At 51.4% G+C, this 27,153-nt stretch overlaps 1 protein-coding gene across 1 annotated transcript in view; it reads right to left on the bottom strand.

The window, feature by feature from the left end:
* The window catches only part of LOC133283135 (collagen alpha-1(I) chain-like), an 81,600-nt gene that overhangs the window by 53,261 nt on the left and 1,186 nt on the right, over nucleotides 1-27,153 (bottom strand).

Raw genomic sequence — 27,153 nt, 5'->3', positions numbered from 1 at the left:
AGACACACCATTTCTATCTTAGAGACATCTACATCCAGGTCCCTCCTTTCTTGTCAGCCCCTTATGCTACTGGGCAGTGCAGCAACAGCCTGTCAGGGGTGGGGATGAGGAACAGACCCAGGGCAGCATTCCATGGGCCCAGCCTTGCAGGATGAGTCTGGATCACTCCAGACCTGCAGCCCTTTTACTGGGAGGGCCTGGACAATCCCACTTGATGATCAGTCAACAGGAATGCTGCCAGTACCATCTGCACTAGCAGATGCCATCACTTGGGAGGCATCCAGCCTCTGCATTCACTCCTATTGCCACTGTTGATGAGGTGCAAGATTTATGTGAGGGCAGATGAGCAGCCTCAGGCATGCTGCAGCCTGACAGGACATCTACACTCTACACAGATCCATGGCTCCGCAAAGTAACAAGTCCATTGAAAAAGCAGCTTTGATCCAGTTGATGCTAATGCAGCGCTCCAGACACCATCTCCTCAGCTGGCTTTACAAGGCAAAAAGCCCTGTACTGGTAAGGGAGGGAGAGGGGGGGAATGGGGTCCTGCAGGAGACACAGCCTTTTGTGGTGACTTGGGTTTTCACCTGGTGTTTCCCCAGCTCCCCACAGGGTCACAGCATCAACATGCGGGCAATGCCAAACTCATGAAGTTCAACAAGGCCAAGTACGAGCTCCTGCACCTGGGTCGGAGCAATCCCAGGCACAGCTACAGGTTGGGCATAGAAGAGATTCAGAGCAGCCTGAGGAGAAGGACTTGGGGGTGCTGGTCGATGAGAAAATGAACATGAGCCGGCTTCAGTGTGCGCTCACAGCCCAGAAACCAACCATATCCTGGGCTGCATCAGAAGGAGGTGGAAGGAGGTGATCCTGCCCCTCTACTCTGCTCTTGTGAGACCTCACTTGCAGCACTGTGTGCAGTTCTGGTGTCCTCAACGTAAGAAGGACATGGAGCTGTTGGAGCAAGTCCAGAAGAGGCCATGAGGATGCTCAGGGGCTGGAGCACCTCCTGTATGGAGGCAGGCTGAGAACACTGGGGCTGTTCAGCCTGGAGAAGAGAAGCTGCGTGGAGACATCAGAGCAGCTTCCAGTGTCTGAAGAGGGTTACAAGGATGCTGGAGAGGGAATCTTCATCAGGGACTGCAGTGATAGGACAAGGGGTGATGTGTTCAGACTGAAACAGGGGAAATTGAGATGATCTCTTAGGCAGAAGCTCTTCCCTGTGAGGGTGCTGAGGCACTGGCACAGGGTGCCCAGAGAAGCTGTGGCTGCCCCATCCCTGGCAGTGTTCAAGGCCAGGTTGGACACAGGGGCTTGGAGCAAGCTGCTCTAGTGGAAGGGGTCCCTGCCCGTGGCAGGGGTTGGAGCTGGAGGAACTTTAAGGTCCTTCCCAATACAAACCAGGCTGGGATTCTGTGTTCCCAGGCAGATCTCTGCTTAGAACATCAATGTGCAGCAGCCTTTGGAAGCAGGAACACTGCAGAAGAGTCGTACCAAGCCAGACAGGGTGCAGGGCTAAGCCCCTCAGAGACCTGAGCAGTCACAAACCTGGCAGTCACAAACCTGCACTGAGCTGGCAGCGTCTGTTGGTGTTACAAGTGATGTGCATGCACAGTGTGGGGAATTGATCTTAGATCAAACACAGCTGAAAGAGGGGGAGAAATCCATCAGGAATGTTCATCCTTTCTCATTCCCAGATAGTTTTGGGAGGCGATTTCCCAGCTGCTGACACCAGTGGATGTACCAAGACCTGCATGGTCCACCTCCAAGGGCTGCAGCCCTCATTACCCTTCAGCTTTGCTGGTGATTACAGGCAGACGAGTGTGAATTCAGTGGTTTCTCTCATGTTAAGGCTTTTCCTACACAAGCTGCATCTGGGACTGTAGTACTGCAATGGAAAGAAACTACTGCTTCGTGGCCTTAACACACAACTAGAGCATTTGCTGAAAGCAAAACCCCTGGTCCCTGACAAAAGTGGGGCTGGGGTTAGGGTTAGGCATGTGCCTGGTGCTTTCCTAAGTAAAGCAGCAGAGATTCCTTTCTCCAAGGCCTGAGAACTGGAGGTAACAGGGGAGCAATCACAGGAGCTGGGCTACACGAGGAGGTTTGAACAGCCAGGGCTGGTGTTTGCCTCTGGACCCCTCCCCAATGCCAAGACAAGAATCTGGCACAGAAGCAAAACTGAATTAGGAGCAAAACTCATGAGATCTCTTCATGCCCAGGCAAGGCAATGAGTGGGAACCACAGCCCATCATAGCCAAGAAAGGGCTGTCCAAAGCATGGGGCACCAGAGCATGCACCTACCAGCCAAGAGAGAGACAGACTGACCCCACTGTATGCCCAGAGCAGCCCCAGCTCTGGCAGAGGGGCCATGCACTGCCATCAGAGCCTGAACGTCATGGGAGGCATTAGGCTGTGTTCCCATCCTTAGGAACACCTTCCTGCTTGATCACATGCACATTGGGAGCAGCCATGAGCAGCCAGCATGCTCCTACCTGCACCCTGGAGGCAACGCTACCCAGGACCCGAGGCCAGGCTCACACCAAGCTGTGTTCACAGGCAGGCTGGGTTTATGTTGAGCTCCAGATGTGGGTTCTTCCTTGCTCAACCTGCACAAAAGCCAGGCAGGACTGCCCATGGTGCGCATTCTGTGTGCCAGACCACCTTTGCTCTTCAACCTCAACCCAAAAGCCTGCAGAATGGCCATTTCTATGCTGGAAAGGACATTCCTGGAGTTCAATGACTGCTGCCAAATTCAGCTTGCTCCGGGCTCCCAAAGCAGTGCAGGAATTCCCAGGCAGCCCAGTGCCAGGAGACTTGTGCACAGGTTTAGCACGGACAAGCACCGGCCAGTGGGGCTGGAGCCAAGCATCCCAAGCTGAAGTTAACCATGAGGGTGCCAAGCACGTCTGGGGAGACGTGCTTTCAAGGATGGGGAGCACAACAGTGCAAAGGGAAACACCTATAAAAACCTCTTAGAGGTACACTATAAAGCTGCTGCATCCTAACACATGAATCCATTGTGGTGCTGGGTGTTGTGACAGGTCTCTGCCTCCAATAGCCAACTGTGCCACTGACCCTGTGTGCCAGTGCAGGTGTCCCAGCAATGCTAAGCTCTGGCTGGAGGAGAAAACCAGCAGAGCCTTGCAGAGCTCAGCAAGAGAAGATGCATTCTGTGATGGTCAGCAGTGTGCTCTGGACCATCACTACCTCCATTGCCTTGCTCTAAGCACATTGGTGAGCTTTAAAAGGTTATTTAAAAAGCTCTGGCTTTTTGATTGCTTCCTGGGGGAAGCTGAACAGAAAATCCCCCAAAATGTATGGATCCCTTTTCAAAATGGAAAAGAAGCACACAGAAAAAGGGATCAAAGACTTTACCCCACCACTCTGGGAAGTTATCCACAAATTCCAGCCCAACTATTAAGCACACAAAAAGCATCAGCATTTCTAGCATTAAGAAATGAAGGCAGAGGGCTCTGCTTATGCCCCTGCACTGTTGGGTGCTGGACTTTGCCAATGGACCTGCATCAGACCATAAACTCTGTATTTTCAATTCAGGGTTTCCTTGCCCTCGTCAGTCTTGCAGCACCACACAGTCAAAATTCCCAAGGGAAAAGAGGAGAAACAGGGAACATGGGCAATAGCCTGGTCAGAGAACAACCGCAAAGGTCTACCTATCCTTTAGAGGAGATGACACCACATTGCTTACCCCAGAAGGCCAATTTGGACTGTGCCTGGCACACAGGCACACACCAGCCTGGGCAGTGGAGAGGGAAGGTGGTGAGGAGCACCTAGGGCTGGTGAGCCAGGAGCTGGGGACCCTGTTGTGAGCAGCCCCAGGCACTGGTAACAGGGCTCACAGGCAGCCCTAAACCAGGTCCAGGGTCCCCTATGGAGCACAGTGAAAGACAAAGAAAGACATGGGCAGAAGCAGGTCTGGAAACAGGGCTACAGAGTGGGTGCAAAGCCAAGAAAGGACAGGAGACAAACGTACAAGAGACAAGATATACCCAGCGCAGGCCCATGGTCCATCCAGGAGGCAAAGCCAAAGGCAGAGCTCAAGGCAAGAAGCCTACACCAAAGCTCAGCAGAGGGCTGAGGATGCAGGGCTGAGCTTAAATGGGCTCCTGGAGTGCAGGGGTGAGTGGAGGTCCCAGGTGAGGCTGGTCAGAGACATTAAGGCCCATTAGTGCTCTCAGGGACATGACAAGGTTCAACATCAGTTCTCCATCACCACGTCCTATCCCTGAGGCTTCATCCCAGAGGAAGATGTTCCATAGAGGGGGATATCCCATGTTCCAGACACAACGAAGCTACCATCCATGCTTTCCTCTGGCTTGCATGCACGTGTGAAGCTTACATTAGGCTTTAACTTCTCCCCGGAGGAGGGAAATGAGGGGAAAGGAAATGACATTAAACAACATAAACCATAACTGGAGCCCTGGGAGAGCTCGTAACTGGGTCTGTCAGACTGAGTCACTTCCCCTGGATGCGGCACCACCGGTTGGGACCTGAAATAACTGGGCTGGACAAGCCCAGAGGACAGCCCTGGTGCTTGCTGGCTGGGGAATGGAGCATATGAGCTAATGGGTCTTTCCTCCCTCTGATTTCTGAGTGCCTTATGAAAGACTCCTATTAGAGTCTGCCTAGGATCACAGGCCATGCACTTGCAACTGAATTAGAGAGACTTGTACGTCACAGTCGTAATTGGTATTAAAGGTTTTCTGTATTAAGTGATGGAAAAAGAGGACTTGATACTGGGGCAAGGGTTTCCTGGCACCTCAGACCACTGACACCACCGCAGTGATCCATAGCCAAGTATTCAAAACAAGGCAGCCCTCCAGAAACACTGAGGGTCCTCCACTTCCTTTGTGACAGTTCACATCTGAGGCATAGAAATGCCCCAAAAGACATCAAGTCTGGGTCCCATGTGGTGCTGTACGGGCAGAGAATCATAAAACGGTTGGGTTGGAAAGGACCTTAAAGCGCCTGTCCCTACAGCCCTTGTAAAATGTCTCTCTCCAGGTTTCTTGTTGGCTAAGAAAGGCCACAACAAGGTCTTCCCGGAACCTTCTCCCTTCTCCATGCTGTTTACAGGTCATCAGCCCTCCAGCAGCTCTTCCTGCTTCTCTTTATATCCCTGTAAATTAAATAACGCCCACAGCAGCCACCCATGTCCCTTCCTGGGCCACGTCCATTCCCTGTTGTTCCCATTTCCCTTGTCACCGAACAACTTCTTGTTAAGGGCAACACCACAAGCCACACAAGGCAAGGTTTAAGTTGAATACAGAGGGTTATGCAACAGGATTTCAACCTTCTCCTCGCTGCTCCGGAGAGCAGAGAGAATTTGGGCTCGACCCAGGGGCTGCAAGTTGAAGGGGATGGAGCCAAAGCAGGAAGACAAAGCAAAAGCCCATTTCTCACAGAGAACATGGTACCTATTAGCGGAGAAGTGAATGCAACCACCCACCCACAGAGAGGACAGAGAATTTCAGGGGAGAGAAACCTTTTCAGATGAAAGAGCCAGCTGGGAGCATTGTTTGGACAGGAAAAATGGGAGGGAAGGCTTCTTTTCAGGCTCCATACACAGGTCTGCATGCGTGCTGCTGCTCCTTTGTGCGGGCCCAGCATGGGGGCTCTGCTGGGATGGGGCTTCTGGGGACAAAGCCTGGGGAGGAGGAAGGGCTGCGGAAGTCAAGGATGACCCTGAATAAGGATACACTGGCTACAGGGAAAAGTAGGACCAGTGGAGGAAGAAGGGAGTCTGTGAGATGCCTTTTGGGAGACGAGCAATGGGAGGAGGGAAGTCAACAGTTGCTAAACCCACAGTGGGGATTATGAAAGCAGACTGCCCACAGGAGTGGGGAAGTGGGCTTGATGGGCATTTCAGCCTTCAGCTTCACCACCCTCACCAGGTCTTCCCTCTGCAAATCCCAACACAAATCATGAGGCGGCATGACAATCTTTTCCCATTAACTGAAGAGCGTTTCCTGCCCTCAAAGGGACAAAGAAACGTGTGTTTGCTTTGCAATCAATATCCTGACAAGTTCAAAGACCCTTTTGAAGGAGGTGCTGGGAAGGAAGCTCACAAGGGCTGGGTGCTCTGCAGGATTTAGTGGGTCTTGCTTGGGTTGGTTTGTTAGAAGCCACTTCTAACCTTCCCAAGACATGTACTGAGATCCTGCAGAGCTCCTCAACCATCTCCTTCCTGAGCAACCAAGAGAGTTAACATCAACCCAGAGTTCTTAGTCTCTAGGAAAGTGCTCTGGGGTGCTATGCTTCTCCCCAGCCTTGCTCACTCTTCACCCCCAGGTCACACTCACACCCTGGTGTGTCTCCTATCCCCTGCTCTCCAAGGATCCCTCCCAGTTCCTTCTTTCTCTGCTCTGTGTATGCATGTCCTGTTCCCTCCTTGACCATTGACAGCAAATGAATCAGACTGGTTTGGGTTGGAAGGGACCTTAAAGCTCATCCAGCTCCAACCCCCTGCCATGGGCAGGGATACCTTCCACTAGAGCAGCTTGCTCCAAGCCCCATGCAGCCTTGAACACTCCATATGCTTTTGGGTTAAGTTTAATCCTTCACTTTACTCAAGCCTAACACAGTGAAACTGATATTGTATCTGTATTTAGGACTTAATAGGTTTAGATAAAAGGGTGCTTTTAAATGGATTTAAACCTACGCAAATCCCTGCACAGCCACTCTTCAATCTGTCCAGGTCCACCTCACAGCAATTCAACTTCATTACTGAATTACAGTAAATCAGCATGAACCAGGTTTGAGTTGCAGGCATTGTCTACACAGCATGTTCTGTGGGATTCATTTATGAACAGCTACAAAACACACTACTGAAAGCTGTGTGACACTTGAGTGGGGACAAGTCCCAAACCATTGGCACTCGCTGTCACCAGTAAATGAGCTTCTCATTGTTGCTCCCTTGTCCAAGTAAATTAAGAGCAAATTCTACAAATGATCACACTCCAGGGGCTTGTTTCCAGCTCCAGCTTTCCAAGATCCTCCCTCTCTGTTGTTTTGTTTTGTTGGACTGGAAGATAGACACGTAAATACGCACAAAGCCACCAGAGAAAAGCAATCACAGAATCCCAGAATGGTTTGGGTTGGAAAGGACCTTAAAGTCATCCAGTTCCAATCCCCTGCCATGGGCAGGGACACCTCACACTTGACCATGCAGCCCGAGGCTCTGTCCAACCTGGCCTTGAACACTGCCAGGGATGGAGCATTCGCACAGCCAGAGGCTGTACCCCTGATTCTCAGCATCCTCTTGTGCTGATGAAGAGCACTGCGCATCGGTGTGCACAAACCATGCCCAGCTCCCATGGCCAAGGCTTGTCTGGATGTGATGGACTTCAAGGTCAAGAGCACAAGGAGGTCCCTGCAGCTCCCATCCCTGGCTCCAACAGCAGATGCTTGCAGGAGAGGAGAGGAAAAGGGTGAGAACTGATTTAGTCTTTCCTGCCATTCAGTTCCTAACTACATTTTCTTGGGGGTTGGAACTTGATCTTAAGGTCCTTTCCAATCCAAACCGTTCTATGATTCTGTTCTTCACCAAATGGCAAGGGGGAGCAGCAAAATCTACACCAGAAGGTACAAAAGTGCCGTGAAGAGATATAAGGCAGAAAGATTTCTTACAGAAGGAAAAGTCATTTCAGTTTGGGAATGATGCAGCAGTTTCATAGGAAATATCTCCCTTTGAAAGACTTTGTTTCCTTCTCCATTACAAGTTGATCTTCACAAGCGCTTCTCCAGCTCCAACTCCCATTCTTTTAGATCAATTATTCTCAACTCTGGCAGAGGCTCAGCCTGAGTTATTATTGCGGCAACATTGAAAGTGCCTCGAGTAACAGGAGGAACTGTGGAGTCAGTATCATCTGCTGCAGACATACACATCTGGGAGAGATTACAGCCTGAGAAAAATCAAAACAAACTCTTCCAGGCAGCCTATCCTGGGAATTCCTCTCATTTCAGCAAATAAGGGTTTGGTGCTCCCCAAAACCAGAGCCTTCCTCTGAACGCCTTCACTAGTGATGGATCGGCTCCTCTGCTTTAGTCTAACTGTACATGTAACACCATCCAAGGCTGGAAAACCAAAGCTTAAACCTGATATCAGTGACAACGTGCAAGGCAAGCCAGACCTAAGGCAATAAGCCCAGATGTTAGTTGCTGGTGAAAGGCAACCAGAAAGGGTCTGATCGTGTGCCAGGAGCCATCTGTCATTCCATGAACAAGCACACATTGGCTCACGATCTCTGCAACTCCTGTTCTCCAAGTTACAGTGAAAGCATCAAAACTCTGCAGGAAAGTAGCAGCTGGAAAGCAGTGAAAGGTCCTTTGTGCTTTCAGACCCAAGGGATGTCCTGTTCAAGCACCAGCACTGCCTCACTGGGTCACACACTGGCACCCACAAGTGCAGCTTCATTTCTGGTGGCAGTTAAAGCAGGAGTTAGAGCTGAGCATCTGCACAGCATCCATATGGGGGTCCTTTTGCTGTCCCCAGCTGTTCACAGATGTCCTTGATGACTTAGATCCCAAGGAAGAGCTACAACTGAACACAGTATATTTCCTTAAGCATCCAAATGGATGCTGCTTCATAGAACTATAATTGGTTTGCGTTGGAAAGGACCTTAAAACTCACCCAGTCCTAACCCCCTGGCCCTTCCACTACACCACAACCTGCTGTGTTCAAGCGGATCTATCCAGGCTTGCATTTCCATGTCCACATGATCATGGATAAATATTTCTTTCCTTTTGTGCAGGTGGAGAAACAAAGCAGAGCTAATGTTGGGAGGCTGTGAGGATACGTGTATGAGGCAATTAGGATGCACATGCACATATGCCAGCCAAGGGAAGGATTGAAGAATTAGCTTGCCCTGGAAGCTCTTGCCTGCCTTCTGTGCCATGCTCCCTGCTCCCTCAAGACCTTGGGTACCAAGCAGGGGTCTCTTACAGCTAAGGCAATAAACGCTGCAGCTTTTCAGTCCCACAATTCAGTCCTTGCACTGGCCAAACCAATTGCTGTTTTCTCCACTGCAGCCAAAGTACCAGAGTGTGTTTTCCCTACCCTGCCTGATTCTCCCCTCTAAAACTCTGCTGCAGAGCTAGAGAGGTGCCAGCAAAAGGGAAATATCCATTGATACCCAGAGAGCATCTTTCCAAAGCTTTCTCCTTTTGTGTGCTCAGAGCTCCTTTGCAGAGGTGCCTGCACTGCTCCTAACATCAAGCCCTGGCAATCGCAACCCTCTTCCTCTGCTGGCTCTCAGTGTATTCATGACAAATGTGGTTTATCAATCTCCCTGCAGTGGCCCAGACTAATTGGCTGGGGGAGGGATTCAGATAGCTTCATTTTCCAGGCTTGATAAGAGCCGATGACTTCACTCAGGGAAAAACCATATCATGCAACTGTGGAGGTCTGGCTCGGGTCACCCCTAAGAAATACCTTGTTATCGCACCCCTGCAAGAGAATGGGCAAAGATCCCATTCAGAATTTATTGTGCCCTTGGCCTCGTGCCTTCCAGACCCATCCTGTGCGTACACATGCACAGGGCTGGCAAATTCACATCCATTTTGATTCATACAAATTCACAAACTCAGGGTGTCAAGAGGCTGGAGAAACAAACTGCAGAGACTGCAATGCGCTTCTTTACAGCACACACCGGGTTTGTGATGGTAGATCATGCCCCATCCAGGAACCCTTGTGGGGCAGGATGCTCACTAGCTTCTGCTTTCAGATGTAAAGCTCTTCCCAGCACACCAGCCTGCAGAGAAAGCCTCAAAACATCACCCCTGATCCTGAAAGCTCAGGGCAAACACTGCAGCTCCATCCATGAAGCTGGATGCACACCAGCACCGCTTGTCTCGAAGGGCTGGCTTTGGAGAGAACCTGGCACTCAAGGAAGAAAACTTGAGGGCAAAAGGCAGGAGACACACAGGGGACATGGAGCTGGACATGGTCCAGCACTGTGCCAAGCACAGCAGGCAGAGAGCCAGGGACCCAGCCAGTTCTGCTGCCTACAGCAATGGGATCGGGGATGCTTGTTCATGGATCCCATGGATCCATTATTCGTGGGAGGCGGTTGGAGACTCCAGGTGCCAAACTGCTGGCAAGGAAAGGTAACTCCTGTCTGCTTTCCCTCAACAGCATGGGCTCTACTACAGGAGAATCCCTATTGTGCAAGTATCTGGCAAACCTCTTACCCCTGTCCAAACCCCTCTTAGCGTCACCTTCATCCAGCAAGGCCAATTTTCCCCTTTAAATAGTGATCGCAGGTTGACACATGGTTGATCTGAGCTAACACACAGACACTTCATGCTGCAGCTCATCACCTTGGAGATGCTGGCCTTTCCTGAAACGGTTCCATGCAAGGGAGAAGGGGCACAGATGCTCCATGAGCCCACGAGCTGTGGGAGCTGGAGCTGCCTGAACTAGGCTTTGCCACTGTGCTTTACTCTACCAGCTCCTGTTACTCAGCCTATGACTAATGGCCAAACCAAAATTAGTCCCAGTGCACTTAATTAAGGGGAAAGTTTTCACTGCAGGCATGTGTTTTGCAGGGATCTATTTCTGCTGCCTTCCCTTTTAGATACGCTGCAGCGAGGGTCAGTGCCCAGGCTCTGATCTGGTGTTAAAACTCACTTGATCAGGAACAAGGTTCTAGAGGTTGTATCCAGCTACCACGCACCGCCTGCCCCCAGGGACCTGCAGAAACAGGGCAGGGATGAGCAAGAGAAAGAAGCACGAGAGCCTCATGCAGCAGCATCAGCACAGCCTGGGGCAGAGCAGGAGCTGCAGTCCTGACCTTCCCTCCATGCTCCCTTCAGTGCAGCTCTCAAGAATAAAGAAAAACACACTAAAAAGGAGTGTTCCCCAGTAACAAGCTGACATTTCACAGCCAAAAAGCGCTCTGATTTTCACCTCGGGCAAAACATGTGCACGTCTGTGATTCATTCCACACTCGTGGCTGCCAATTTTCCTGCACAATTGAATTGTTGTGGTTTCTGCCTTTGCTCAACTCCTGAATGCTCCTCCAAGTTCTTTGTGTTCAGTGTTTCACAGAGCTGTTTGCCTCCTACGTCTCCCCTCCACTGTTATCTTCACACCCAAAGTACCTTTAGGTGCTGTGAGCATTCAATGGCATGGTAAGGTGCTTGATGCCATGAGCAACTGCTGTCCCAGGCACTGAGGCCACCTGCAGGGACAGGGACCCTGAGATCCTCCAAGCAAAAAGAGCTCTTTGCCTCCTAAAGTCTTGTTTCACCAAAACCTCCTGGGTCAGGCTGAGCTTATGGAATGGTTGAGCCACAGCTCAGAAGGCTCTGGATAAAGATAAACCAGGGTTTCCTTCATGTGGAGAGAAGGTGTCAAACCCCGAACCCCACCATGTTGCCCTCTTTCCCCACCCCAGGAGGGGCTGGTCCTCTCAGAGCTCCCTTAGCAGACATTCATCCCATTCATCCACAATGGCTCCCTTACACCCCAAGGCTGACTGACATCCCATCCCTGCCTCACCATGGCCAGATCCTAGGTGGAGGAGGCTCTGCAGGCAGCAAGCCTGGGTGACGATGGGCATGGATCCTCCACTGGGATTGAAGAAGCCTTCTGCAATTCTCTTTGCAGGTGAGGTCCCTGGAAGGACACGCTCAGCACATGAGCATGGGTCAGCCTCTACACCAGTCAGCCTTTATGGAAAAGCGGGATGTGGAGATCTCCACCCCTGTTTCCTCCCCAAGGATCAGAATCCTCTTCCTCCCTGTGAAAAGCACCTTGTCCAAAGGCTGGCTCACATCCATCCCTGTGTCTTCTACTGCTGCAGTGGAGCATCCTACCCTCTAATAATCATTTCCCAGCTCAAATTAATTTTCCCTTTCCTTTATTTCTTTACTAACCTAGAGGATTTCCCAGGGAGATAAACCAGAGTTATTTATGCAGAAAAACCCAGAGGAAAATCTCTCTTTTCCCACCAAACCCCAGCTTTCGAGCCTTTAGCAGTCATCACAAGTAAAGCTGAAGAAGGCCGAGGTCACACACACTCACCCATTCATGCTGCCTCTGCACAGCCCAGCTCAGATCAGGGTGTCAGTTTGGGAAGAGCCTCAGACATGGGGCTGATGGGTCTTGTTTTAACAGCAGGGATGTAAAATTAAATGTGCTCTTCATTCCTCCCGCTGCCTTTGAGTGGGGGAAAACGCATCCGTTAGAGGCACCACTTCCCTCAATGGGAAAATGCTGGATTTGGATGTGGGGGAGGTCTCAGGGTTAAATGAAATTGCTGGAAAGAAATCGGTGTCAAACAGAAAACTTTCCCCGTGTTTAAGTAAAAAAAAAAGAAGGAAAAGTCATTTTGAGTTAGCCCAGAAATGACGGGTTTCAGCTCTGCCTGGAGAGGAGTCACCTCTTGCTTGTTGTCTTTTATTCAGTATAAGTTAAACACAGAAAGCTGTTCTGAAACTGAAAATTGAGCTTAGCTTTTAAACCCCTGAGATGTCACAACATACCCCCCATAAAAACCCCAACCAACCAAGAGCTTTCTTTGTAAAACACAGGAAAACCAACAGTTTTGATGGGTTTGAATTCTACTCCCACATCCCTATATAAAGACCCAGGTTCACAAGCTCCATCCACCTCTTTTCTCATCCCATGCACCAAGTGACCAACACCTCTCTAGTCACAGCTCAGCTTCAGGCTCCATCAAGTCCACTGCGGTCCATCAACAAAGGGAGCCCCATGTCATGGTGCTAAGCAGCAAACTGTTGATGGAGCTAAAGAGAAACCCTGGCTGGGGCGTGCAGGTCCTTGAGGAGCTACAGAAGAAGCTTTGTTTGACTGCAGAAGGGGCTACAAAAGCAACAAATCCAGGCCATTGCTTCAAACACACCAGCAAACGTCAGCCGGAGATGTCACAATCTCCTGATCATTGCACCACGCTTTGAGCTGTCTTTGATATGGCAACTGTTGATGTTACAGGCTTCAGATTAAGACACCTTCTCTCCTACATGCTTAACCCACTTTCAGGTTTGAGATAAGGAGAAAAATGAGTCATTCATGCAAGCAGAACAACATGCATCCTTTTTGCTGTGGGAGAGCTTGATGCCCATCCCTCCTCTTGGCAGTCAATTCTCCTATAGAGACAGGGGTGCAAGATGATGTAGCAAGACCTCCCCATGCACAACCCCATCAAATAGAGGGACCTTCTCTGGGCTGTGTATGAGCCAGCCCTTGACCAGCACTAATGCACACATTGCAGCAATGTTTGTACACTGGTGGTAAGAAAGAGAGTTAAAAAGGAAGAAATAGAGGAGCAGTTGGAGTGGGCTGGTTCCTGCTTGGCTCAAGCCCTCTCCAAGCAGGGAGGAAGGGGCAAGGACTGTCGCACACTGGTTCTGCACATCAGCCAGGCTCTGGCTGTTTTATCAGGCCATTTATCTCAGTTACTTCCAGTCCTATGCTGTTTCCAATCAGCATCCTCTACCCGGTTGGCCTGAGCCCTGTGGGAATTCCAGTAAAAGCCTGAAAGGAATATAAAAAATGAAACAAAAACACATTCAGGGAGATTAAAGTAGGGAAAAAGGCAACTGTGTGCTGTGAAAGGAGCAGGGTTCATTTCCTTGCATCTTACAGGGGGCAAAGAACGAGGGGAAGAGCTTGGGGGGCCTCAGAATAGGGATGGGGCTCCTCAAGGCCAGCACCAGCCAGGACAGAACCCAGCACCTCCAAGAGAAGGAATTATTCCACTGCCTGGGGAGACATGTATGTGCTGCACACAGTTCACAAGCACAGAGCCTGCAAGGCAGAGCACATCTGCTACCACACCAGGAGTCACCAGCACACTCAGGGAGGAGCCCAGGGCCAGGGCATCTCCTTCTGTAAGACTCACAAGCAGGAGCAAACCTTAGAGGATATTATGAGAGGTTGCTTGGAAAACAGCTCTGCTATCCTTGCACCTCTTCAAAGATGCAAGTGTGGAATGGGGACCTCCATGCTTCCTGTCTCCATTGGAGAGAAGGGCTGAAAAGGGCTCCCTTGGGATAGAATCACAGAATCATCATGGAATTGCTTGGGTTAAAGGGACCTTAAAGCTCCTCCAGCTCCAACCCCTGCCACGGGCAGGGACACCTTCCACTAGAGCAGCTTGCTCCAAGCCCCTGTGTCCAACCTGGCCTTGAACACTGCCAGGGATGGGGCAGCCACAGCTTCTCTGGGCACCCTGTGCCAGCGCCTCAGCACCCTCACAGGGAAGAGCTTCTGCCTAAGAGCTCATCTCAGTCTCCCCTCTGGCAGGACAGCATTAGTCCATGTTCTACCAAGCTGCAGCACAGCAGCACAGTATATTTACATGTGAACACAGGTTCACAATGTGCTTCTGCAAACTGCTCCTGAAGGGGGAAAATAAACAGAAAATAAATGAATAAACCCCACACAAGTTGTTTTAATTAGGCTCAGGAAGGCATTTCAGAACAAACGCCCCAACCCTCCCCACTCACTGTGCTTTAGTCACACTGCAGAGCAGTCTGATGCCTTCCTGGAGATGCTAAGCCAGAAGAAGTACTGTGGAGGACATTTGATGTTCTTCAACATGGAGAGTATCCTGTGGCCTGAAAATCCAAGGTAAAACCCACAGAGCCCATATAGAGTGGACACAAGGGCCCTGGACATGCTGCTCTGTAGGTCTGCCTTTGGTAGAGCACACTACCTGCTGACACAGACCAAGACTTAATGCTTCAGCTGCTGGACTCATTAACAGCTCTGAATCTCTAATTAAACTTTCTGAGCCTCACAGCTATAAAGAAAAGCTTGGAAAGCCTGGCTGCGGTGGTCCAAGCATGGAAAGTTGAATGCAAAGGTTCAGAGGTGACTCTTTCAAAGCTTCATCCTTTTTTTTAAGCCACGAGTTTCTTATCCCATCCACACAACTGGATTTGGTCCATCTCCACCCCTAGGAGGAAGCCATTGTCCATCCACCATGTCCCAGCCCTGATGAAAGCTTCTGTCTCCCCACAGCACTATGACCACGTTGGTCTTGCAAGCCCCACAGCAGTGCTCACGATGGTCTCTGCTCTCTCCTGCCCAGCCCCAAGGCCTCCTCCCTGACAGCAGCAAACACACTCACGCGTTGGCCCCAGAGATGTAGGAAATCCCATCTGCAATGAACCATCCTAGGGAGGGATGCTTCACCTTCCCCTGCAGAGACATTGAGAGTGGCTCTGGGTGAGGAGCAGTCCCAGGAGGCCCCCCCAGCTCACAGCAATTGCCATGATCCAACCTCTCTGCACCCAAAGCATCACTACCACCAGGGCTCCCATCCACCCCCTGTGCCCCACTATCCATGGGAAGCATCTCGGGGACCTCCTGTGGGTGCAGGAATCATCCCCAACACCCCAGAGCCACCCATGGAAGAGGGGGAACCTCTTTTCCCTTCGTGCCTGCATTGGCAGGAGATGAGCACACCGTGGCAAGGGGACAAGTATCTGGGTGTCTTGCGTTTGGTTTTGAAGGTCAGAGCACACAGCATCCCGGTGGCTGGAGGCATCAGGAAGGGATTAACCCAACTAGCTGGTTTCCCCTTTGAAATGGCTCCTAAAGAAGAACTCTTGATCTCCCTGACTGGAAGCCTATAGGAAGGCATATACAGGAACCAAGGGCTCCGGCTCACTCTTCACCCATTGGAGCTGTCCTGGATCACTCCTTGCACTGTGACAGTCCAACCCTTGATAACTTCCCATGCATCCAACAAGCCCTACCACTGGATGCAGGGACCACCACTCTTCTCTAGGTCTCTTCTAAGGGACCCCTTTTAGAGGTCTCCCCATCACCAACCAGGCACCAATCCAGGGCTACAAACATACCCCTAAAGGGTGAAGGGACAACGGAACCAAACCTCCAGCCGTGCACTATCACTGCAGCCCCACCAGCCCCACATGCCTGCCAGATGCTGCAGGTTTTGGGAGGAGGGGAGGAGAGGTTGGAGGTCAAGGTCACAAGTGATGCCTGATTCGGTTCTTTGTGAAGGGGCCGAGCAGGGGGGAGAGGGCGCAGGGAGGAAATACCAGCCTGTGTGTGTGTAAAAGCCATCCCAGGTGGGATTCACGGTCATGTCTGCACAAGTTTGGCTCAAGAAAGGCAGGAAGCTGCAAGGCAAAGGGGTCCCTTGGCTGGAAGGAAGGGCTGGGAGAAGCTGGAGCAGCACAACACACAAGGGATGCCCCTTTCTACATCACTTCAATGACTCCAAGAGCTGGAACTGCACAGTTTAGGAGCAGCATCCAGCTATTGATGTTCCCCCTCTCCTCCTTCCCTTCTCTGTCAGAAGGAAATGCTGCTTTGGGATTGCAGTTTCCACATCAACCAGGCTTGGAGCTCACTCCATGCCCTGGGACCTTCCGGAGCGTGTCAGCCCTGTTTCCCTTTCCCTTTGCCTGTGCAAGTATCAGCTCCTTGTACTTGAAAGGGGGAAGCTGCAGTCTCTGATGTAACCCCAGACACTTCTTTGCAAGGCTCAAGCCCACCTTAAACTAAACCAGGCAAAAATAAGAGCCCAGGCACAAAGGAACAGTTTGGGGAATGCCACCCACACCTCAGCAGGAAAACCACTCCAGGCTGACCCTGGAGACATGACCTGGATCTAAACGGACCTGCTTGGAGCAGGAGCTGCATTCCATGATCTCCAAATGTCTCTTCCAATATGAATTATGCTGTGACAATCTCCCACTCCTGGATGTGGGAGATAAACCTCCCCTGCATGTCCTGCCGCTGCATGTGATGTTAAACAGACTTGCAGTACCTCAACAGCCATAAAACTGGATTTCTCACCAGCCCCGCTCTTCCTGAGAGCAGGAAGCAACTACCCCTGTAACACCAGGAGTGCTGCTGGGGCACAGTCACACTCTGCCCACCCAGCACCACAGCTGCCTTGTATATATAAGACAACAAAATATAAGCTCTAGATCATTAAAGCACAAGAACCAAAGATGTGACTTCCAAGCACTTCCTGGGATAAACCAACTGCGCCTGGCATAAGCAGGACATTTTTGCTGCTTTAATTTAAATTTAGGTCATTTCTGCTCAATCAGCATCCATCAAATGGTCTCAGCACTGCTGAAAGGGTGCTCAGGCATTGGAGCAGGCTGCCCAGGGCAGGGCTGCAGTCACCGTCCCTGCAAGTGTTCACACAGCGTGGAGACGAGGCCTCAGTGCCATGGGTCAGTTGGACTGGATGAGCTTAAAGGGCTTTTCCAACCTGGTTGATTCTATGGAATCTGCTCCTATTCACTCATTTTCAAGCCAGAAAAAAAACCAAACCATCACAATCTGGTGTCCTACAAAGAACACGACAAAGGAAATCTCCAGTTTAATTCCTACTTTAAGACCAACAGCTGTGGCTGAATTTGGGAAAATATCTTTCCCTTTTGGAAGAACATCTGGATTTCAAGTCCTCTCAGCAACCAAAGCTCTACCACAACCCAACCTTGGGGTAGGCCAGCAGAGAGTTAAATCACATATACAATCAACATATGGGTTGTTACAGCCAACATGGGAGATTATAATTAAACCCAACAGAGCTGTGGAAGAAAATTAACAGCACTTTTACTACCGGACACATAGGATTCCCAGAACTCCACTCATTTGGAGAGGAAAACCATGGGCAAGGCACTATAAAATGAACCCAATAATAAGGATTCAGGAAACTGCCTGCCCTTGACAGCCTGAGCTCCTCTTTAGAAAGACCCACCAGAAGAAGCTTTTCCTCAAAAGCAAGTTCAGACAAAGGCTTTACCCTGCAAAGGAGGAAAGCATCATGGACCTCTGCTCTTCAAGCATGGTGTTTTGCAAGACCTGCCCAGTGCAAGCAGGGTGGCTCTTGCTTCCCTTGAGCTTCAGCAAGAAGGGAGATGCACACAGCTTTGGTCCATCCATCTAGGGTGAGCAGCTCATCCCTGGGCTGGGAGCAGCTCAGCAGCCAGCCCTGGGGTCCCACTTATCCTTCAGGTTCATGGAGCAGGAGCAAGCACTGACCCCAGTGGCAATGGTGACTTCTGATTAGAGCCATTGAAGCTGACTTCAGCCCCAAGGGATCTGGTGCCAAGAGCTGGTGCAAGGTGAATGGCAATTGGAAAGTACCTGGCTGTGAACTTCTCCTTGGGGGGGTTAAATACTTATCCTCATGCATTTCCCACCAGGAAGGGGGAAGGAGCACTCCCCTCCTCTGTACCAGCCTCAGGAGCAGCTCTGAGGCAGCTTTTGTCCCTGCAATGCATCCATCCCAGTACATCAGCAACAAGCCTTTTTTTGCTGCCTATGGAGCATGGGAGGGCTGAGCACAGGACCTGCATCCTGCCCCAGGCCGAAGTCTTGCTCAAACGCTCCTGTGTGAGGAACCTGGGCTCTTTTCTCCTATATGAGTACAAAACCTTGATGTTACCAACATGAAAGAGGAACAAATTGCACAGGTTTTCATTGGGTTGTGATAATGAGCTCGGGCTTGAGCTTGGGTTTGGGGTGAGGCCACAAGGAAACACAGTCTGTGAAATGAAACCAAACCCCTCCATGTGCTGCCAGGAATGAAGCTCCCTGTGCCAGCCACCCAGCCCTGGAAGCCAGTGGAACCCTGCGACCACCTGATTGCAGCCATAGAATTCCTGCTAAATCTTGGGATCCTCACCACAGGCAGCTCTGTGGCTGTGTTCAAACCTGATAGAGAATCCATGGGGAAAACATCAGAGAGGCACCGTGGATGGAGGCAAGGGCAGGAGATCCCAAGTGGGGTAGGACAGAGGCCACCTGGTCAAAGAGTGTTCTTTAACTCACTCCAACTCTATAGAGTGTGTACCCACTGGTTTTCTCTCTTTATCCCTCTTTATTTGCAGCTCCCTTTAAACTCCACACCCTGCATCCTTTAGTCACTGGCCAGGACAAGGAAGGCCAAATCATTACCTGCCTGCTTCTCCTATTTCTCCAAATCCCAATGGAAATATTGAAGTATATCAACTTAGTGTACATCCGTGTTCTGCAAGTGGGGAAGCATCTCTGGGTAATGCTAGTGGTGAGGATAGTGAGGATACTCAGATTTAATGACTAAAAGTTAAATAACTTCCTTTAGGGTTTTTTTTTTTCCTTTAAGAAGTTAGAAACTGTGATTTGAATGATTTCCATAGACCACAAATCATTAAGATAAATTTGCCTTCTTTTACACTCTGGTGCAAGCAACAAAAATCAGTATTTCCTTGGGCTAAATCTGTTTGACCTGTGCCCAACCCCTGTACTTTGCCCACAGCAGCTTTAAGAGGGGATGAACTCTGCAGAGCTGCACTATGGAGCCATGAAACACAAGCAGGGACACCAGGTGTGGCAGCAGCAGGTCCCATCCCCAGTGCTGGGTCCCCACTGCTGAGCTGAGCTCTCAAGTGAACATAAATGCAAGTTATGGGATCCTTAGATCTGGATACGAGACTTAGTGGACACACCACAATTCACAGCACCTGGGAATGGGCTCACATCCCATGGGAACTTGCTTCAGCCTCACTCGACATCTCTGCTCTCGGCAGCAGCATCTCCTGCCTGCATGCGTTGGTGGCAGGAAGGTTACTGTGCCATTGAGTGGCAAATTCCCAGCCGCTGGGAAAAGCACCCACAGGAATCCCCCAGCGTGGTGCTGTGAGAGCCCCATGAGCTCCAATGGTGAGATTTTCCTACGTAACATTTTCCCTTAGAAAAAGAAGTAACTTTTCCACGGGGAAAACAGAAACAGAGTATTTCTGCAGGCCAGTTCAACCCCAGGAAAACCAGTTCCAGCCCTCTCTTCAGGGGCTGTTTTGCCCTGCTCTGATTCTCCCTCCCTGTCCCAGTCAAGCAGGGGAGTAAGGAAGAAAGCAGGATCCTTAATCCTGGGATCTAATGCAGCTCCACAAGATGATGGTCCACACCGAGCTCCCTCCAAATGAAATATGATGGTCCATTTCCATTCATTCAAATTGTTTCACTTGGGAAGAATGTTAGAATTCCTTCTCTTTTTTAATCCAGAATACCTCAGTGAGCTGCTGGGCTATTGTAAACATCCCTGGTTTAGTTTAGTTTGGTTTGGTTTGGTTTATTTACCAGCAGGTTTTCTCTGCTCTGAGCCAAGTCAGATGGGGCAGGGATATTCCAGGGTCTGGTTGTCAAGGCAAGGGCATCTCCCCCAGAATGGGATTCCTCAGGTTCACTGGAGCTTGTGGAGCATCAGGGGCTGGTGCCAGGCAGGGAGGGCTGGCCCCAGCTGCCCCAAAGAATGAGCTTTGAAAGACTGCTGCAGCTGCTTGCAGAAGGTGCTTCATAGAATCCCAGCCTGGTTTGGGGTGGAAGGGACCTTAAAGCTCCTCCAGCTCCAACCCCTGCCACAGACAGGGACACCTTCCACCAGAGCAGCTTGCTCCAAGCCCCTGTGTCCAACCTGGCCTTGAACACTGCCAGGGATGGGGCAGCCACAGCTTCTCTGGGCACCCTGTGCCAGCGCCTCAGCACCCTCACAGGGAAGAGCTTCTGCCTAAGATCCAACCTGAACTTCCCCTGTTTCAGTCTGAACCCATCACCCCTTGTCCTGTCACTGCAGTCCCTGATGAAGAGTCCCTCTCTTGCATCCTTGTAGCCCCCTTCAGACACTGGAAGCTGCTCTGAGGTCTCCACGCAGCTTCTCTTCTCCAGGTTGAACAGCCCCAGTGTTCTCACCTTGTCCAGAAAAGAAATCCTCCTCATCACAGCAGATCCCGATGCTCATTCCTGCAGAGCTGCTGCAACCCATCCACGAAACCATTGCAGCAAATCCAATGAATCAGACTGGTGACCGCAGGGCAAGGGGCTGCTGCATCCCCCCAGCCAGCACCAAGGCCATGGGGCACCCTTGTCCCCACCAGGAAGGGGATCAGCACAGTGTGACCTGAGGTGGCCTTTAACCCCACATGAACTACACTGGTGAGAGGGACAGGGACCCAGGCAAAGTTCCATGTGGATAATTAGTGCTGCACTAATTGCCGTCACTGTGGGACAGAGCCCCACTGTTAAGGTTGAGGTGCCCTAAACAGAAGCTGGGTTTTGCCATTGCGTTGCTCTTTTGAGTTCCTGGAGCAGGAAAGGCTGGGGAGGAGGATGCTGAAGTCTGAGAGAGGTTTTATTCCTAACGGATGGCCACAAGTGAACAAAGCTGCTTAGCTCTGGCACAGCGGCTGCAGGTTGAATAAAGCCTTTGCACAATGCAGGAACAGTGGGGACAAGGAATCCCTTTGCCAGCAGCTGGAAACTAGGATGTGCTTCCCTCTGCCACTGTCACCATATGCCCCCAGCGAAGCACAGCCAACAGCAGCACCAGGTCCCACCGGGCCTCAGCTCACTGCTACACCCCACAGCACAGGCAAGGATGCTCAGCCTCTTGCTGAGCTCTCTCATGCACACTGTGTGATGTGAAGGAGGGGACAGAGCCAGCCTTGCCACCCTGGTTTGCTTAAATATGGGGTGCAAAGCACCAAAGAGTAATTTAAATGTTGCTGTGTGATGGGCTGGGGTAAAGAGCCATCTGCTCTCCATCAAAGGAATGACGTTTCTGTGCTCACATCTGCTCCCAAATCACTGATGGGACTGACAGACAGCTCCTTCCCCCACCTGCCTTGGCAAGAGCTGCACCACCAGCATCCCTGCATCCCTCCCAGACTGCGGCATCCCCATGCCCCACAGAGCCAAGTCTCAGCCCTGGACCCAGCTGGGAGCACAAGGACCAGCCCCTCAGTGTTCAACAGTCCCCACAAGCTGCCCACCACCTCTCCAAAGGGGCTCCTCTGCTTTCCTTCCCAAACAAGCCTCAAACTAAACCAAACCCCAGAGGAGTGGATGATCCTGTATGTCACAGTGATGGGGAAAGTGGGCTCCTCTCCTCAGAGGCTGAGCCATAACCATTCACAGCTACCACTAGTGGTATCACAGCCAGCATCTCTTGCCCACAACAGGCTTAACACCAGCCCCACGATGACTGCAGGGCTTGTGAGAGTGAAGATGGATGTCATGTGTGTGTATGTATATATAGCACATCCTGAACTGACACCAAGGGCTCTGGCTTCCTCTGCAGGGGTGGAATGATGCTACGTCAGCCCCCGCGGCGCAGCCGGGACCTCAACCAGGAGCAGATGGTGGCTCCTCCTGAAAGGAATTAGGAGGCTTTGGGGAGCCTGCCCCAAGGTAAGCGGTGGGAAGAGCCACCCCGAGCTGCTTCTGGCATCTAACCCTGTGTCTACCCACATGGACCCCTCCACCTCACTGAAGGCAAACCTCAATCCAGCTTAGCTTGGGCTTGAGCAGTGTGTGGGCACAAGGCTTTGGAGCAAGGCTTCTGTCAGTACTTCCATGGGACAGGCACTGGTTCAGGTGTAACAGCACACAGCTCAGTTCAAACTGCATTTCAATGCAGGTGTGATGGATGTACCATGCAGCTCAGCTCCCTCATAGGCGTATGTGATTGCAAGCCTGCAGCATATCCACTAGATACCTCTCTAGAAAAATCTTCCCCTAAGGAATGCGCTTATTCACCCTTGAAACCCTTTTCCCAGACATTAGAATTTAAATGTGATGGTTTCCACCTATTACAGACAAAAACCCCGAGGTGCAAACAGCACCCGCATCCCTGGCTGCAGGGCCGGAAGGAGCACTTGAGTCCTTGTTTGCTCTGCACAGTGGCACATACGGGGACAAGGGCTGCTGAGCGCCGCAGCCAGCCCAGGGCAGGATCCAGACCTGCTGGCACAGAGAGAGTGGGCACTTAAGGTATCAGCAGGGAGAGAAAGATGTTAGGAAATGAGGCTCGGTACGGCCCATTGCCCATGGGAAGGTTTAGGATTTTCCAGCTTGGTCTAATCAGGAAGGATTCCTCATGGGGGTGCTGCCAGGATTCAGGTCTGTGCTCCAGCTTATGGGAATACAAATGACAAATGAGGAGAAGGACCTGGGGGTGCTGGGTGAGGAGCAGCTCCCCATGACCCGGCTTCAGTGAGCGCTTGAGCCCAGAACCCCCCCTGTGCTGGGCTGCATCCCCCGAGTGTGAGCAGCAGCTCAGGGAGGGGATCCTGCCCCTCTGCTGGGCTCTGGGGAGACCCCCCTGAGTCCTGATCCAGCTCTGGGGCAGCAGCACAAGAGGGACGTGGAGCTGTTGGAGAGAGGCCAGAGGAGGCCATGGGGATGCTGCGAGGGCTGGAGCAGCTCTGCTCTGGAGCCAGGCTGAGAGAGCTGGGCTGGGGCAGCCTGGAGAAGAGAAGGCTCCTGAAGGGGAGACCTGAGAGCAGCTCCAGTGCCTGAAGGGGCTGCAGGAAAGCTGGAGAGGGGCTTGGGACAAGGGATGTAGGGACAGGCCAAGGGGAATGGCTTTAACCTGCCAGAGGGGAGACTGAGATGAGCTCTGAGGCAGAAGCTCTTCCCTGTGAGGGTGCTGAGGCGCTGGCACAGGGTGCCCAGAGAAGCTGTGGCTGCCCCATCCCTGGCAGTGTTCAAGGCCAGGTTGGACACAGGGGCTTGGAGCAAGCTGCTCTAGTGGAAGGTGTCCCTGCCCGTGGCAGGGGTTGGAGCTGGAGGAGCTTTAAGGTCCCTTCCAACACAAACCAGGCTGGGGTTCCATTACCCCCCATTTGGCCATCTCCCACATCCATCTTCCAGCCCCCTGTGGATGGACCCAAAGCACAACAATCCCAGGCTGATTCTCCCCTCCATCCTCTGGTGCACAAAACCTCGGTTAAGAGGAGCACACGAAAGCCATCTGTGATAAAAGCTCCATTGTACAGATACACTGGTGGGCTCTGTCTGGGGGTCCTGTGACTCCTGCAAGCCCCAAACCTTCAGTGGTTCATTCTCTTGCCTTCATGGGGGCAAAGACCCACAGGGCAAGGCTGCACAGACACTCTCTGTGATGGGGACAAAGGCAGTGACCCCTGTATTTATCCCAATTTGTAATGCACAATTTAGGGCTGGGGGGGGGGGAAGAAGGATAGGGGAGGAGGGGGAAAGAATAATACCATATAACTGCCTAATTGAGTAATTAGTAATGTGCCTGCACTGGAGGGTCTAATGGAGATGACAGGAAGAGTCCAAATCTGGTATTTCTGGATTTTTAAGCAATTTGCCTTGAAATGAGTGATTATTACCATACTTTTGTAAGCTTTATATACACACACATGCACACACATGAATGTGAGCTCTATCCCATAAAACATATGCTACTGTAAACACAAAACCAGCACTAACATCCCCATTAATGTCTGATTTTTGGCTATCGACATTGGGTTAGATGCTGAGTTCACCAAGTCCATATATACATCTTAATGACAAGCACACCCTAGCCTGAGCCATCAGACTTGAGGAGCCTTGTGGCACAGCTCCACATGTCCCAGCACCAGACCTCCAGGAGGAGCCCACTCTTAGCGAGCCTAGAGCAAGAAATGCCTTGTGCAGGAGCCAAGCGTTGCGTTTTCAGATGCTTCCCTTAATTAAGCAGGTTTTAATTGGGCCACTCGAAGCTTTAATTACTGGCAAATTGTTCGTGCACATTCATTTGTGGGTCACATTCCCAGACAGGGGGGGTCTGGGTTGCTTTGGGGAAGTTTGTGTTGTGCAGGGCCGGGTTGCAGTTATTCACTTTATGGGGGGAATATCCAGGTCCTGGAAGCCCCGAAGCCATTGGATTCCAGCTACACCAAGGAGGTTTCCCACTTTCCGCACCTTCTTAACCCTGGAATGGTGCTGGGAGCTCAGCAAAGCTCTGGAGACACCAACTTTGTGCACACTGGTGCTGGCACTTCATGGGACACGGAAAGGGGATGCCCAGGGTCTGCCTGCTCTATGGAAGGTGTCCCTGCCCGTGGCTGGGGGTTGGAATGGGGTGAGCTTTAAGGTCCCTTCCGGCCCAAACCAGGCTGTGGTTCTGTGGGTCAGAAAGGGCTCATGTAAGCCCACAGCAACCCAAATTCGTAGAGAACTGGTGCCAGTGGCACCTTTCCCCATCCATCACAGACATGCAGCACCGCAAGGGGCTCACCCAGGGATTGTTACAGCTCAAGCCATGAGAAATAGGTGCAAATTCAATAATGCAGCCTTGGGAAGAGGCCACCCCACACATTCCAGCTTACACAGTGGCAGTGACCATGGGGAGCTCAGCTCCCACCCTTGGCCTTAGACCACCCCTAAAAATCAGGCTCTCCATCATTTCCAGCTGCTGCTCTGGGTAATGTGTGGATTCTGGCTCAATCGAGGGCTGTGATTCAATGCTAACACCTTTTGCTTTAAGGGCATGGGTGTGCTCGGAGGGAGCAGAGCTCACAGAGTACAGCACACCAGGAATCCCCATTCCCAGCATGCTGGAGCCAATTCCCACACATTCCTGGCACTCCAGCCCTCCTGTGGTCATCAGTGAGCAGTCTTTGGTGACCAACACGACAGCCCAGCTCCCTCTGGATGGGTTCACCTCCTGCTTTTACAACCCAAAGCCCCCTCTGGGGTTTATGAGCTTAGAAACTGCGCTCTCCCAAGCCTGAGCCTTGCAAACCGCTCTTCCAACCTGACACAAGGCAGAAGATGGAGTCACCCCCATGACAGCATCATCGCAGACATCATAAGAGTCATCACAGCCTGGTTTGTGTTGGAAGGGACCTTAAAGCTCCTCCAGCTTCAACCCCTGCCACAGGCAGGGACCCCTTCCACTAGAGCAGCTTGCTCCAAGCCCCTGTGTCCAACCTGGCCTTGAACACTTAATGCCAAGTATTTGCTATCCCAACCCAAGCAAAGAACCAGGAGGCATCAACAACTGAATCCTGACTGAGCTGGAGGGAGGGAAAGAAGATTTGGACCCTAATTTTGTAATGGATCCATCTAAGAAATGGATCCTTTTTTTATTTCCAACCCTAAGGTGCCACAAACCCCCCACACCATGCCGTGTGCAGGTCAATGCGCAACCTCAGCAAGGTCTCAGCAGCTTTAAACACCAGCTCCCACCTCAGGTCATCCTCTGCTCCCCTCTGGCACTCCCTCACTTGGCCCAGGCTCAGCAGCAAAGCCCCTGATCAGCCACAGGTCACTGGTCCAGCTTGAGAGCCAAGCCCAGCTGCGGAATCAGGAAGCCCAACTAGCTGTGCAATCAACTGCCCCTCACTCCCCATCCCTCTCCTTGATATTGATGGCATAACAAGACTGAATCTTACTCCCTAGAACCGGCCCCAACAAGCAAAACTTGATGATCGTTTACAAAATTGAGCTTGTGAAATCAATCACCACTGCTGTTATGTTTTGTGAATGCTCCATCCCTGGCAGTGATCGTGGCCAGGTTGGACATAGCTTTGGGTGCCATGGTTTAGTGTGAGGTGTCCCTGCCCATGGCAGGGGGTTGGAACTGGGTGATCTTAAGGTCCTTTCCAACCCTAATTATTCTATGGTTTGCTCAGAGCAGAACTGCACCATCAGTAGGGACTGGCTGAAGAACAAGAGCTGCAACCCCCAGTAACTGCTTTGTTTTAAGCCAAAGCCTGATAAAGCCACGTTTTTGGAGGCCATGCCCCATTCACCAGCAGCATCTACAATAAAGCCTGAAAACCTGCCTGAACTCATGGCCTTTGCCAGCCTGGGCAGCAGCGATCAGAGGGTAAAGTCAGATACCAGGATGATGCTCAGTCAAATCCTCCTCAGGGCTGCTCCATGACCCAAAGGATATAAGAACACGTAACAGGCATGAAGCTTCCTCATGGTGGTAGAGCCAACGGATACCTCCAGCTCTTCCCTTCCCTGCTGTGCCTGGCTGCAGACACCCCTCTCTGCCCTCTCCCTTCTGGCCCATACAGCCCAGCACCCTCACTGGAGTTAGCATTCCCAAACTCCTCAGTTCAACCCCAATCTTATACCTTATCCCCACTTGGGTTTTGTGCCAGATTCAGCCCCTGGAATGCAATTCCCAGCTCAGTTTCCCAGGCTGTGAACTGTTTCCAAGCCAAGGCTCAAGTGGTGTTAAGCTCTACTGAGATAAATCAGTGCTTTCCCTCTCAGACACACATTCCCACCAATGCAGCTCTATTGAGGCTTCCAGCACACTCAAACACACATGGTTTGGGACAGGAGTTTGCACCAGAAGCATGGGGCCACCTCCTTGGTTGCGT

This window comes from Pezoporus flaviventris, unplaced genomic scaffold, assembly GCF_033815535.1.
Source record: "Pezoporus flaviventris isolate CSIRO_AGI_PZ_B2104156 unplaced genomic scaffold, CSIRO_AGI_Pfla_v1 ptg000154l, whole genome shotgun sequence".
Classification (NCBI taxonomy): Eukaryota; Metazoa; Chordata; class Aves; order Psittaciformes; family Psittacidae; genus Pezoporus; species Pezoporus flaviventris.
Note: the sequence above shows the minus strand (reverse complement) of the source record. Positions and strands in the feature narration are given on the sequence as shown.